Raw genomic sequence first — 12,269 nt, 5'->3', positions numbered from 1 at the left:
ATTTCCCAAACATTAAAGTTTCATGGTATGTCAGTTTATCTTTTGAGCATTTATCTTTTCAGACAGACATTACACAAATTCATCATCTGCCAGGAAACAGCTATCAGCCAATGTCTGAGCGGGGTTTTCACAAACAGACGAACATACATTAGTCATCAGCTGCAGACAGACACTCAGACAGAAGTGACGATTATAAGATGAAGAAAATTAATGTCAGAAAATTATCTTTGCAATCATCCCAGGTTCGCTGTGTCATTGATGTAAAGGAATAGTTCTGCATTTTGAAAATACACTTAAAACGAGAAGACTGATACCACTTTAAAATCTGTCCATCAAATATGAATCCACAGCCAGCTGCTGGTTAGCTTAGCTTAGCACAAAGACTGGAAACAGGGGGAAACAGCTAGCTTGGCTCTGTTGAACCATAACAAAATGCACCTGCCAGCGCCTCTACAGCTAACACTTTATTTGTTTAATTTGTCCAAGTGTAAAAACGCCAACTGGCATTTTTACTGGGAGAGATGTGCTGAACTTTTTCTTGGCTGGGAGCCGTTTCCAGGCAACCAGCTGAGATTCGAGGAATTTATTTATTAGTCACGGCCAAGAAATACTGTAGTTCACAACCCCTTTTTGTTTTTTACACTTTGTGTTTTGTACAGATTAAAAAGACAACATATTAACGTGTGAATTAGAGCTTTAAGGCGCAGACATCAAAGAACTAGAGGCGGCAAAGGACGACTGTTGCATCGTCTCACGCTGCCTGTGTCTCGGCCAAAATGTTACACTTAAACACACCACAAAGACGACAGCCAGCAGCCATCTAGCACGTTATGTTGTGCGCCTGCGTGAGAAGAATTAGCTCTCCATACAAATAAGACGTGGTAGAGTGTTTTTGTCATTCAAAAAGGGAAACTGGAAGACAGAAAGGACAGATTCAAGCCAGTTTGCACATGAACTACAAAACCTAGTGTTGAGAGAATAAATGATATTTACGTTGTGCTCGCAAACAATAACACAAACAATTATGAAGGTCACAAATTTGTGAGAAAAAACACTCAGCTATTCTGAATTTATGAAGTCGCAAATTTGTGGGAATAAAAGTGAGAAAAATACATGATGAGGTTGATCGAAAGTGAAGTGACGTGGTTCTTTGACCTCCAAAAAACAAAACAAAACTCAGAAAAGTGCAACTTTATAAACTCAGAGAGTATTCAGCCTTTTTCCTTTTTGTCTCAGATATTTTTTTCTCACAAAGTTGCGACTATAAACTCAGAGAGCATTCAGCTTTTTTCCTTGCAAATTTGTAACATTTATCTCATTTTTTAACACAGAATATTGCCCTTCGTTTTTTTGTTTTTTAAGTACAGTGGCCCTAATATGCCGTCATATATAGGAACTCAAGTGTCACCTAAATATTGAACTTAAAGTCCTTACTCAGACTGTAATTAAATTTGTATAAACATGTTGAGTTGATGTTGCTGAAATTGCACTTAATAAAACCAAAAAAAAAAAAAAGAAAATTTTTCAAAATCAAAGATCTATATGTATTTTTGTCATATCTACCTGGACAAATATATGACTAGAAAAATCATTGAAAATGTTCAAGATTTGGTCACATCACCATGAAACTAAACTGACAAATTTCTCCACTTGTTGTCTCCGTCTTGTTGTGTCCCTCTGAGAAATCATAGAACAGCTCTGCGAGACAGAGGGACGAAAGAGGAAGCACAAAAATATGCAATGCAGTTTATGTCTGACCTTAAATTTAACGTGAAAAAAGTACAATGTAACACACCAACAGCAGCTCGTCAGATCACTGTGTTAGTGTGTGTGTTCGTATGTGTGTTCGTATGTGTGTTAGTGTGTGAGTGTGTGTCTGCTGCAGTCAGTGTGTTTGTGTGGTGGAGAAAGAGAAACCGAGAGAAAGCAGCATTGTTTCTGTCAGGTGAAATCATTTCACCTCCCTTCAACTGAACACAACACACACACACACACAACACACACACACACACACACACACACACACACACACACACACACAGCAACTCAACACTGTATTCTCTAGCAGTGATTATGGTGCATGTGCGTGGGAGTGTGTAAGTGTGTATATGAGAACAGGAATGTTTATGTCAGGTGAACTCAAATCACTTCACTGTCATCCACACACACACACACACACACACACACACACACACACACAACACACACACACACACACACAAGTACAGAATCTATTAACTCTTTCACTCCCTCATCCTTTACTCTCTCTCTTTCTCTCTCTCTCTCTCTCTCTCTCTCTGACTGTTTCCATGGTAACACTGCCTCAAAACCGTGCACACCATATATATGAAGATGAATATATAAATAACAGAAAAAGGTGCCTGTGTTTAAAGTCTTGGCTCAGTGCCAGTGCGCTGATGGGGTCTGTAAACAGCAGACTGGGTCAGATGATCACCAGCAGAACCAGTTTGTCTTGAACCAACGTTTTCCTGCAGGAGAGAGAGATGAAGCTCACTGCAGCTCCATCTCAAAGAAGCATTTCACTGCTGGAGAGATGGACTTTAAATAAAACTGGTCTTTCTCTGCAGCAGAAAGATGCAAATACTTTTTAAATTATTGCTACACGACCATTTACACATACTACCCACAATGTTCTGATACAAAGCTACAGCTGTACACGTATTCATATTAATCACGATTTTGGCTTCCAACAAGTGACTCTTTAATATTACACACACTCGTATCGCTGTGAGCACAAGTTTAAGAATAGCAGATATTCATTAATTTTCAGAATTTTAAACCCTTTGATGCCCGTTTTTTGTCATTATGCCACTATGTTTTTAGATGAAGAAAAAGAATTATATTTAGTATACTACATGCAAAGCAGATTATTATTCTTGATTATCACAGTCTGGGATATGTTAATGATATGCAGCAACATTGATTGTGATAGGTTTTTATGCTTTGATGACTGTGGGATCAAAAATTGCAGTTTAAATGTGTTTCAATGGTGCATCTTTTGCACTTAATAGCATGAATGTAACAATTTTTGTTTCCACAGTGTATTTTAGACTTATAGTAGGAGCTGAACTGGAATTCCAAGAATAAACAAAACTACACACTCTTGCCAGAATTGATGCCATATGCTCGAACACAGCCAAAATTAACAAAAAAAATGAAGAATGAAAAGCTTGTGAAATGCATCAAACAGTTCCTGGGGGTTAAACAAACATGATGGACTGCAACACTGACATTTAAAATGCATGCTCCGCTCATAGAAAACATTGCTGCATATCAAATCAGCGCTTCCTAAACTAACAGCAGCCTCCACTTTTGAAGAGCTGTCATGCCACTGTGTGCACCCTGCAGCGGCAGCCTGTGAAAAACTCTCCTGAGCGTTGCCACTGCAGGCAGGAAAAACCATTTGGACACAGAAGAGAACAAACTGTATGCAAAGAATACATGAGACTTGTGTCTGCACTGCAGAGCAACACAACTAACTTGTTCAATCACCTAAAAAACAAAACAATCTGCAGTACGATGAATGCATGAAGGCCAGGAAGACTGACATTGTTAATGTTACCGTGCTGTTACTGTTAATCCTCGTCCTTCTCCAGCATCAACTTCACAACAGTGCTGAATCATTGCCACTGAAAAAAAGGCTGTAGGCTTATAGACTAAACTTTCACTTCTGGGTAGAAAACCGCTGCATCACGTACATATAACATAAAATCAAACTGCTCTGAGGAAACTCTGCCTTCACTGATTATTTTTAAGCCACCTAAAAGAAAAAAGTCAATATCAGGCTAAGTCTACGCTGTATTAAGAGTATTTTCATAGCTTTATGTTGCCATAAACGGCATTTACCAGAAGGAATCTGAAGCTGTTATATCAAAAAACACCAAGTTTATTTATAATCCTTGTAAATTATCCCGATCTCAATATTGATCAAAATAACTGTTATAATCATTTAGCCATAATTGTGCAGCTCTGTACAAAGCTGGTTGAAAATCAGCAAAGTATCCCTTTAAATGTGTTTTCTTTGTTCCTTTGTATCTTCCACGTATCCGTGCAGGTCCTATGTTCTCCATAATGGAGTGATTTATGCAATAATCCAGCAATTACTCTAATGCCACCTACCTTATTCTATTTCCTGTATTAAATATTGATATTTTGAATGGGCTGTGATGAGCAGCAGAAGCGTCTCATGCGGCCCCATGTGTCCGGCTAACCGCCCCATCCTGTAGAGCCCTGGCACCGATACAAAGTGCACAGAATCTGCTGCATAAATCATAAGCCATTTACAAAATGACACGACGCTGCGCCCTCTTTAATCTTTACCAAGCAAGCTATTGTTACGTGCAACAATGTGTGCGTGTGTGTGTGTGTGTCTAAGGTATTTGTGTATGTGTGTGTGTGTGTATACTACACACGGCAGTAACGGAGTGAAACAAGCATATGTGTGTTGCCATGGCACCCACAACCACTGTGAGTTCCAAGCCAATCTGCTGTGTTACTATGGTAACGGTAATCTCGCAGAGGGTGGGAGGGGGAAAAGAGAGAAAGAGAGAGAGAGAGAGAAAGAGAGAGAGAGGTGGGATTCAAAGAAAAAGAGGGAGGGATGGACACATTACTACTAGACTGCATCGCTCTCTTTCCTCTCCTGCCATCACACTGTGACTGCTGTGTTTTTTCTTTTTTTGCATCAATGTGACCACATCAGCTTTTCTGTCACCTCCTCTGAACTTCCTGTATCACCACCACTCACACATGCATGCCTGCATACACCTAATCCTGGTACGCATTATGATGCCAGTGTGTAAAAAAAGATAAAAAATATTTTTAGTTAACACCATATGGAGAATTTTTTCAAAAAATAAATAAATAAATTCTAACTATACCTATAGAAATAGAACTTTTTAAAAAGCGTGAGATCGTATAACCAGAAACAGCTCAAAAATCACTATCAGCAAACCAACCAGACTCCATTTAAATAAACAGTAATTTTATCAACGTAAAACACTTCATTCAAAGACAACAGAAACAAAATAAAACTCACAAAAAACATCTTGGTTTTCACTTTTCACTGTTCAAACAATCAGCAGTCCTGGTTTAGTTGACATAAACCCTTAATTCACCCAGTTAGGTGTGAAAATATGCTGGCACGATACACGCTAAAATTGCTGTTTATTTAAATAGAATCTGGTGATTTTCCCAATAGCAATTTCAGGGCTGTTTCTGGTTAAACAAAACGATCTTATTCTTTAAGAAAAAGGTCTATCTCTTTAGGAAAAATTTCCATAATGCTGTCAGACGCCTAAAATAACAATCTGAGCCTGTTAGTGGCAAACACAAACACTTTAAGTGAATAGAAATTGACGGTGTGAACATGCCTGAATGGCTACACTGGAGCTTATTTCACTCACTACTGGACAGATTTCAAAAACTGTTGTTCCCGTCAGTCACTTAGACATAAAAACATGGAAAAAAATAGTGTTGGACTTGGAAAATACAGAAGTTAGCCTTTAAACCTTTTAAAACGTGAATCAACATCATCTTTTTTGTGGTGCATTCAGACGCCTTTCACTGGTATTTAAACCTTTGGACCCTGAGAAATATGGGGAACAAGGCAATGGGCAAATCGCAAGAAATTTGTAGATTTAGAATTTTTTTTAAGCTAGGAAAAATGCCTAGAGAGTGATAATTTATCATATTTATAATTTTAAATGTATTTTTTATATTTTTTAAAGCATTTTCTTCAGGTCATTCCCTTTGCTTTTTTAGTCTCTTGTCTTCTTGTTTTGTTTTTACAAATTTTCACTTATTTTCTTGCACTTTTTAAATATTTTTTTGATAATTTCTGGGTCACTTCTTCTATTGCTTTCATCTCATGCTTTTTAGAGATATCAAGCCAGTTTGCTTAAGGTTCAAAGGTTTAAATACATGCATGGTCAAAATGCTACACACACACACGCACATCCACTCACTAAACCTCTTGTTTTGATGTCCTGTTGAACCCGTCAGCTTCCAGCTCGAGCTACAGCAGAGTATCTCGGCCGTACAGTACAGCAGGTAATTTAAATTCAGACAGCAGCAGCAGCAGCAGCAGCAGCTGTCTCCACCTGCCCCACAAAAGCGAGTGACACTGACCGGACGCTACTGTAACAATCTCCCCTCCAATAAATGCCTCGCATTTTTGCAGACATTTCAGTGAATCTTCACTTTCTGTCTTTTCATTTGGAGGATTCTTGCCCCTGTAAATCAGAGCATATCAGTGTCAGACACACACACACACACACACACACACACACACACAGACAAACACTTGCCATGCTAACTCCACATGGCCTGACACAGATACGTTTTAGCGCATGTTCTGGTGTGAATAATGGAAGAGTTGTGTGAAATATTGATAAGTCAGTTTTAATAAATTAACCCTGATGTGAATTAGTCATGAATTACACTCCTTAGCAATTACTGTGCAGCAATGTACTTATTGGGTCTGTAGAGGAGAGGATCTATATGGAGAATAACGTTTCATGCCCCATATGGCAGAAAAAAAATACTGCAGCTTTCCTGCATGAACACTCGGGGTGTACAGTGTGAATGTGAGGGAAGGTGTCAATTTGTTGCACACGTACAGTATGCATCTAAGTGGTGTCTGTGTGTATTCAGACACAGGAAATGAATGCGTAAACAGTGTAATAAATTGTGCTAATGGGAAGAGAGCAGAGAGATGACGAGACAGGAACAGAGGTACAGAGAGGAGGGGACGGCTGAGAACATTTGATTTACTTTTGACAAATGACAGACAGCACTTAATTAAAAGTAAATCATAATGAAATTAATTTAAATGGCAGCCCTCAGAACAGAGTGGATCCTCTACATTTCAGAGTGATTTGTTAAAACACTTGAGGCCATATTCTTCTCTTGTTTTTCTAATTTCCGAGCATTTTGGAAGAAAACTTCAAAAGCCTTTAAGGGCAAACTTCACTTATAAGAATCAAGAGTTTTAACAGCCTGCAGAGGAAGGAACTGAGGAAACAAGGACACCCGGTTCAAATTTTATCACTGTATTAAATAGGAATTGGCTGTGTTTATCAGAGTTACAGATACAGGTTTGAAGGCCTCTGCTACACGGACTAGCAATTTTAGATTGCTGTTATCAGCTATTAAACAGCTGTGTTTGTTGTTGTGCTGAGACATGTATATAAGCTGACTTTGTCTCTGGGAGGTGGAGGGGGTGGCGGATGCAGACCACTGATCAAGACCAACAAACCACAAAAACTGTTGTTTTTTTAGAGACATTGCTGTGTTTCTAGCTGTTTCTGCACCCAAATCACTTGTTTTTTCCAGCAGGGGTTGTGTCAGCGAGACTTTGTTGCATTTCCATGCTGTAGGTGTATTTTTAGCAGCCCATCACTGCATTTCCAGTGGAGGGGAAGCGACAAAAAACATTTTTTTAATCAGCCATTGTTGCATTTTTAGCACAGATTGTGCCACAAAAAGCAGGGTGTTCATTACCAAGCTACTGCTGCATTTCTAGCAGAGCTTGTTTTTATTAGGGCCGTCACTGCTTTTCCAGTGGTAATCGTGCCACCAATGATGGGTGGTTTTGTGCAACCTGTCACTGTATTTCCAGTGGGGATTGTACCAAAACCAGTGTTCTTTACAGAGACTTTGCTGCATTTATTCTGACGTTTCTGTGCCATCAAACATGATTCCTTTTTAGGAAATCGTCACAGCATTTCCAGAAGGGATTGTGCCACAAAATGTGGGTGGTTTTTAGCAACCTGTCCTTGCGTTTCAAACAGGGATCACATTTCCAAAAGCAGGCAGTTTTTACCAAGCCATCGTTGCCTATCTTGTGGCAACTGTGTCTCCAAAATCAGGTACTTTAAGCCAAAAAAAAGATCTTTTCCAAACTATAACCAGATGTTATTGGTAGAAAACACGAAGCATAGCCACAGCAAAGTTTTACTGTCGTACGTTTAATAGCTGGACCCTAATCCATGTCTATGACCACAAACACCCATTTGATAAAGTGATGACATTCAAAATGGCAAGGAAGCAGTAAAGGGCAGAAAAAGAGAGGAAAGAGTGTAATAGAAACCAAAGGAGAGGCAAAGATTATGCAAGATAAAATAAAACCAAAGAAAAGTTGAACTGAATAAACTTGCCAGAGAGAAAGAGATTTAGTGGAGACAGAGACGGTGATAAAAATGAAGCGACAGAGGAGAGAAGAACGAGGAGAAGGAGGGCAGGAGCGTCCTGACCTAGTTCCAATCAAGCCTCATCACAGACAGGTACCTTTTTAACACCTCCCACTGGCCTGCCCCACAAACACACACTCAACCCGCCTTTAAGGACTCAGTCGGAAACAGCAAGACGCACACACACACACACGCACAAACACCCAGGTGGACGCGCTGTCCGTGGAGCTGGCACACACTCATCCCTCAGCTCAATAGGGTCAAAATGCTGCTCCGGAGTGTACTGCACACAACACACACACATGCAAACACACAAACACTCCATTGAAAGCCTCGCTGGGGCCACAGAAGTTCAAAAATGTCCACAGAGCTTAAAAGCACTTGACACCTTTCCAACTCCGAGCTCATTTGGAACCTGTCCACGTCTGGCAAGGTCAGGGCCACTGTTGTCAAACTCATGATTCCCACACTGTTGTGTATTGCTCTGCAGCCGTCTCTCGTTCCATCTCTCCCTCGCTGTGCGTCTTTCTGCTCTCTGTGCTTCGCTCTCTTCTCTCCGCTATCTTCATTTGTCAGGCTCGTGCTGTAGCATTAGCTGGAATGTCACAGCGCTGGCTACAGTGGACTTAATTTACTTAGCGGAGTGACGCGTCCTTCTCTCGTGGCGCTTCGCGAAGCTCTAAGGGCCGGACAAGGAAATGCTAAGCAGAGAGGGATCGGCATAATGTGTGGCTTATAGAGTCAAGAAGATGACCGTGACCATGCAGCAATTCTTCATCACTCAGCAGCAGAATGAAATGTAAACTAGATGTGATTTACATATTTCCACGCAGCTCTAACTGACCTGACCCGTCTGTAATCTGAAAGCTTGAAAGACGCGCGATGTGTGATCAAAAGTACAAAGTCAAGAGTGATCGTCTCAATTAGTCACAATCCCGACCAGAATTCAATATCAGGCTGGAATTCACGGCTCCGGAGTCCCAAAGCTGTCCCTCAAATTTGGCTTTGTTCGCATGTTGCTCCTAACATGCAGCGTTTCACCAGGCTGCAAAATCGACAAGTGGCGTCCTCTTTCCTTCACCGCCTGCTGTGCTGCCTCAGAATGTCAATCTGAATATTTTTTTAAACCTCAAATATGGCGTCTGCTCTGGAAAAAAGAATCTCCTGTCTGTCTCGGATTAAATCTGAAGTCAGAAAAAAGGCCAAGCAGCTCCTGAGTCACACTCACTCGACAGTTAAACAGTTGCTCTTCGTGAGTTGGTGATTTTTTTTTTTTAGAGGCTGAAGGTAACGTCATTGTTTAAATCAGTGATTCCCAACCAGGGGAACTTGTACCTCAGGGGTTACGTCTGTTGTAAGGAGGTACGTGGAAAGACTGCAAAGTAATTTGAAAAATCGAATTCATGACTGGATTAAACAGAAAACGTCCGCATAAAAAGGCATCATTAAGCAACTTTTTAGCTCAAAATAACAGCATCAAAATGAGTTTGACTGCATACTGACTTGTAATAGGGAGAATGGCGCCTTTGTCTTTCCCACTCGGCACCCTGAACGCTTTAACTTTGTAATTGGTGAGTGGGCAGGATCTCCTGGAGGAGCGTGTAATGCTGCGTTCACATGGAATCAGGCAGACGATAGACAGCAAACCAGATATTATTTTAGCAGAAAAGAGCAGGACGATAAGCTGGCAACAATAACGTTAGACAGCACTGCCGGTCAAAGTAAAAATATTTTAACTGTCCTCCTCTTTGTTTTAAAAAATTCTGTAAAATAAAAAAACTTAAAAGTGGTATGTGCCTATGTTTTCGTATGCATTCAGGCTGACTTTATTTAACAAATCACGTGACTTTTGAAGGTAACTGGTAGCACCAGGTCTTTTTTAGGGGCTTCATAGCAAAGGGTGTGAATACATATGCACACAGAAGTTTTTTATTTTACAGAATTTCTTTAAAACAGTTTTTTTTTCATTTAATTTCACCAAAGGTGTCTATTTTGTGCAGGTTGTTACGAAAAAAATAGGAAAAACGCCAAGGAGGGTGGATACCTTTGTAAGGCATTGTATCTCTTTGGAGGTCAGGCTTTGTTACACGCCATTCTCAGCTGCTAATAATCATTGTGACCTGATTTATAACAAAAAAGACATTTTTTTATTGTGTAGGTTCCCTTCACTTTCCACCCATCTTTCATCTATCCTTCCACTGATTCACTTAGCGTCCATCCCGCCATCCGAGCAGCCAGCGAGCCGGGCGACCGGCCGCTCACTCAGTTTCTGGTCTATAGACTGTAGGCCAAATGCTAATCTCTTGATTGAACACTTGAAGACAAAGGTTATCACCAAACAAATTTAGTTAAGGCAGCGCGGGGCGAAGGATCTTAGCAGCGCTCACAACTGATCTAATCATCAACACAGCTAAGTTGATTATAAAACTGCAGGTCTGCAGCGCAGAGAGGAGGAGAGGAGAGGAGAGGAGAGGAGAGGAGAGGAGAGGAGAGGAGAGGAAACAAGGGAGGAAAGGAAAGGAAACAAGTGAAACGAGCAGAGAGGTAGGAGAGAAGAGGTAAGGAAATAAGGGATGAGAGAATTGGAGACAAGGGAGGAATGAGGGAGGAAACAAGTGGGAAAGGGAGAGAAGGAGAAGAGAAAAGGAGAGGAAATGGGAAGAGAGAAGAGAAGGAAAGATGAGGAGAGGACATAAGAAGGGGAAGAAAAAGAAAGTAAACAAGAAAGGGGAGAAGAGAAGAGGATAAAAGGAGGAGAGGAAATGAGGGGAATCAAGGGAGGAGAGGAGGCAAGGAAGGAGAGGGAAGGAATCAAGCGAGAGGACAAAAGGAGAGAAGGAGAAAAAATAAGGGAGTAGAGAAAAAGAGGCAACACGGAAGAAATGAGAAGAGAGTAAACAAGGGAGGAGAGAAGAGGAGGAGAGGAGAAAAAACAAACAAATGAGAGGAGGAGGGGAAACACGGGAGAAGAGAAGAAGAGAGGAAGGAGGAGAGGAAGTGAGGGAGGTAAGAGAGGTAGAGAAGGAGAAGAAAAGAGGATAGGAAATGAGGGGGAGAAAAGGAAAGAAGGGAGGCGAGGAGAGGAGAGCAGAGGAGAGGAGAGGAAAAAGTGGAACAAAGAGCAGATGTATAAAAGCAGAGTAGGAGAGAACAAAGGAGAAGACTAAAAGGCAGAGGAGGACAGCGGAGCGCAGAGGGAGCCAGGCGGAGCAGAGAGACGACCACAGCAGAGCTGAGGAGAACAGAGAGGAGCACGGAGGAGCACAGCAACACAAAAACAGCATTGTATTCTGGGGCAACAGCAGCTGCATAAACTCCTGTTATCTCAAAGCAGAGAGCAGCCGTAAAACAAACGCAGCGCTTCAGAGAGCAGCCAACACGCAGGCAGAGGCTGAAATGACATCTGAAGAGTTTCCTGGAACGGACAACAAAGCTGCCTCAGTGCAGGACGCAGTTAAACTCGTAGCAAGAGCGAAAAAAAATGATCCGTGGCTTTCATACGCTGCAGGAAAGCTGTGTTTCTACAGGAGGCTGCTGTCCTGCTCCGTCCAAATACAAGCCAGAGTCAGTGTGAGAGGGTTCAGTCTGTGCGTGTGAGCGCTGCTTTTCAAAAAACAGGAGAAGGAAACAGGATTGTTCTACAGCAGCGAGCAGGCTGGTGTCCTCAGAGACGCTCCGACAGGCTCCTCAGCACAAACACACACATACTTCACAACATTAGGGTTGCAATGGTATGAGATTTTCCCAGTATGATAACCGTCTCAGAAATATCACACTTTCACAGTACCAGACTATTCTTTTCTTTTCTTTTACATATTTTTCTAAAATTATTTTTATTTTTAGTATTACAAGTCACTTTGAACCTTGAAGGAATGATTTTTTTTGTTTTTGTTGAACAGATGCTTGATTACAATTAAAACTAAACTTTTTTTATAATACCAGTATGTGTAAAAACTTTAACAGGCAGTCGAGGAGAAAAGGAGGTGCACACGTGCAGGTGGGATTCTCCATCTGGTTGCATTTTGTTTTTTATACTGTAGACAAGCAACTGTACAT

At 41.0% G+C, this 12,269-nt stretch overlaps 1 protein-coding gene across 1 annotated transcript in view; it reads right to left on the bottom strand.

The window, feature by feature from the left end:
- LOC121956614 (glutamate receptor ionotropic, NMDA 2B) overlaps nucleotides 1–12,269 on the bottom strand; it is a 128,993-nt gene that overhangs the window by 38,554 nt on the left and 78,170 nt on the right. The gene's annotated exons all lie outside the window — the stretch shown is intronic.

Source organism: Plectropomus leopardus, chromosome 17, assembly GCF_008729295.1.
Source record: "Plectropomus leopardus isolate mb chromosome 17, YSFRI_Pleo_2.0, whole genome shotgun sequence".
Taxonomy (NCBI): Eukaryota; Metazoa; Chordata; class Actinopteri; order Perciformes; family Serranidae; genus Plectropomus; species Plectropomus leopardus.
The sequence above is the reverse complement of the archived record's forward strand: the minus strand, read 5'-3'. Positions and strand labels throughout refer to the sequence as shown.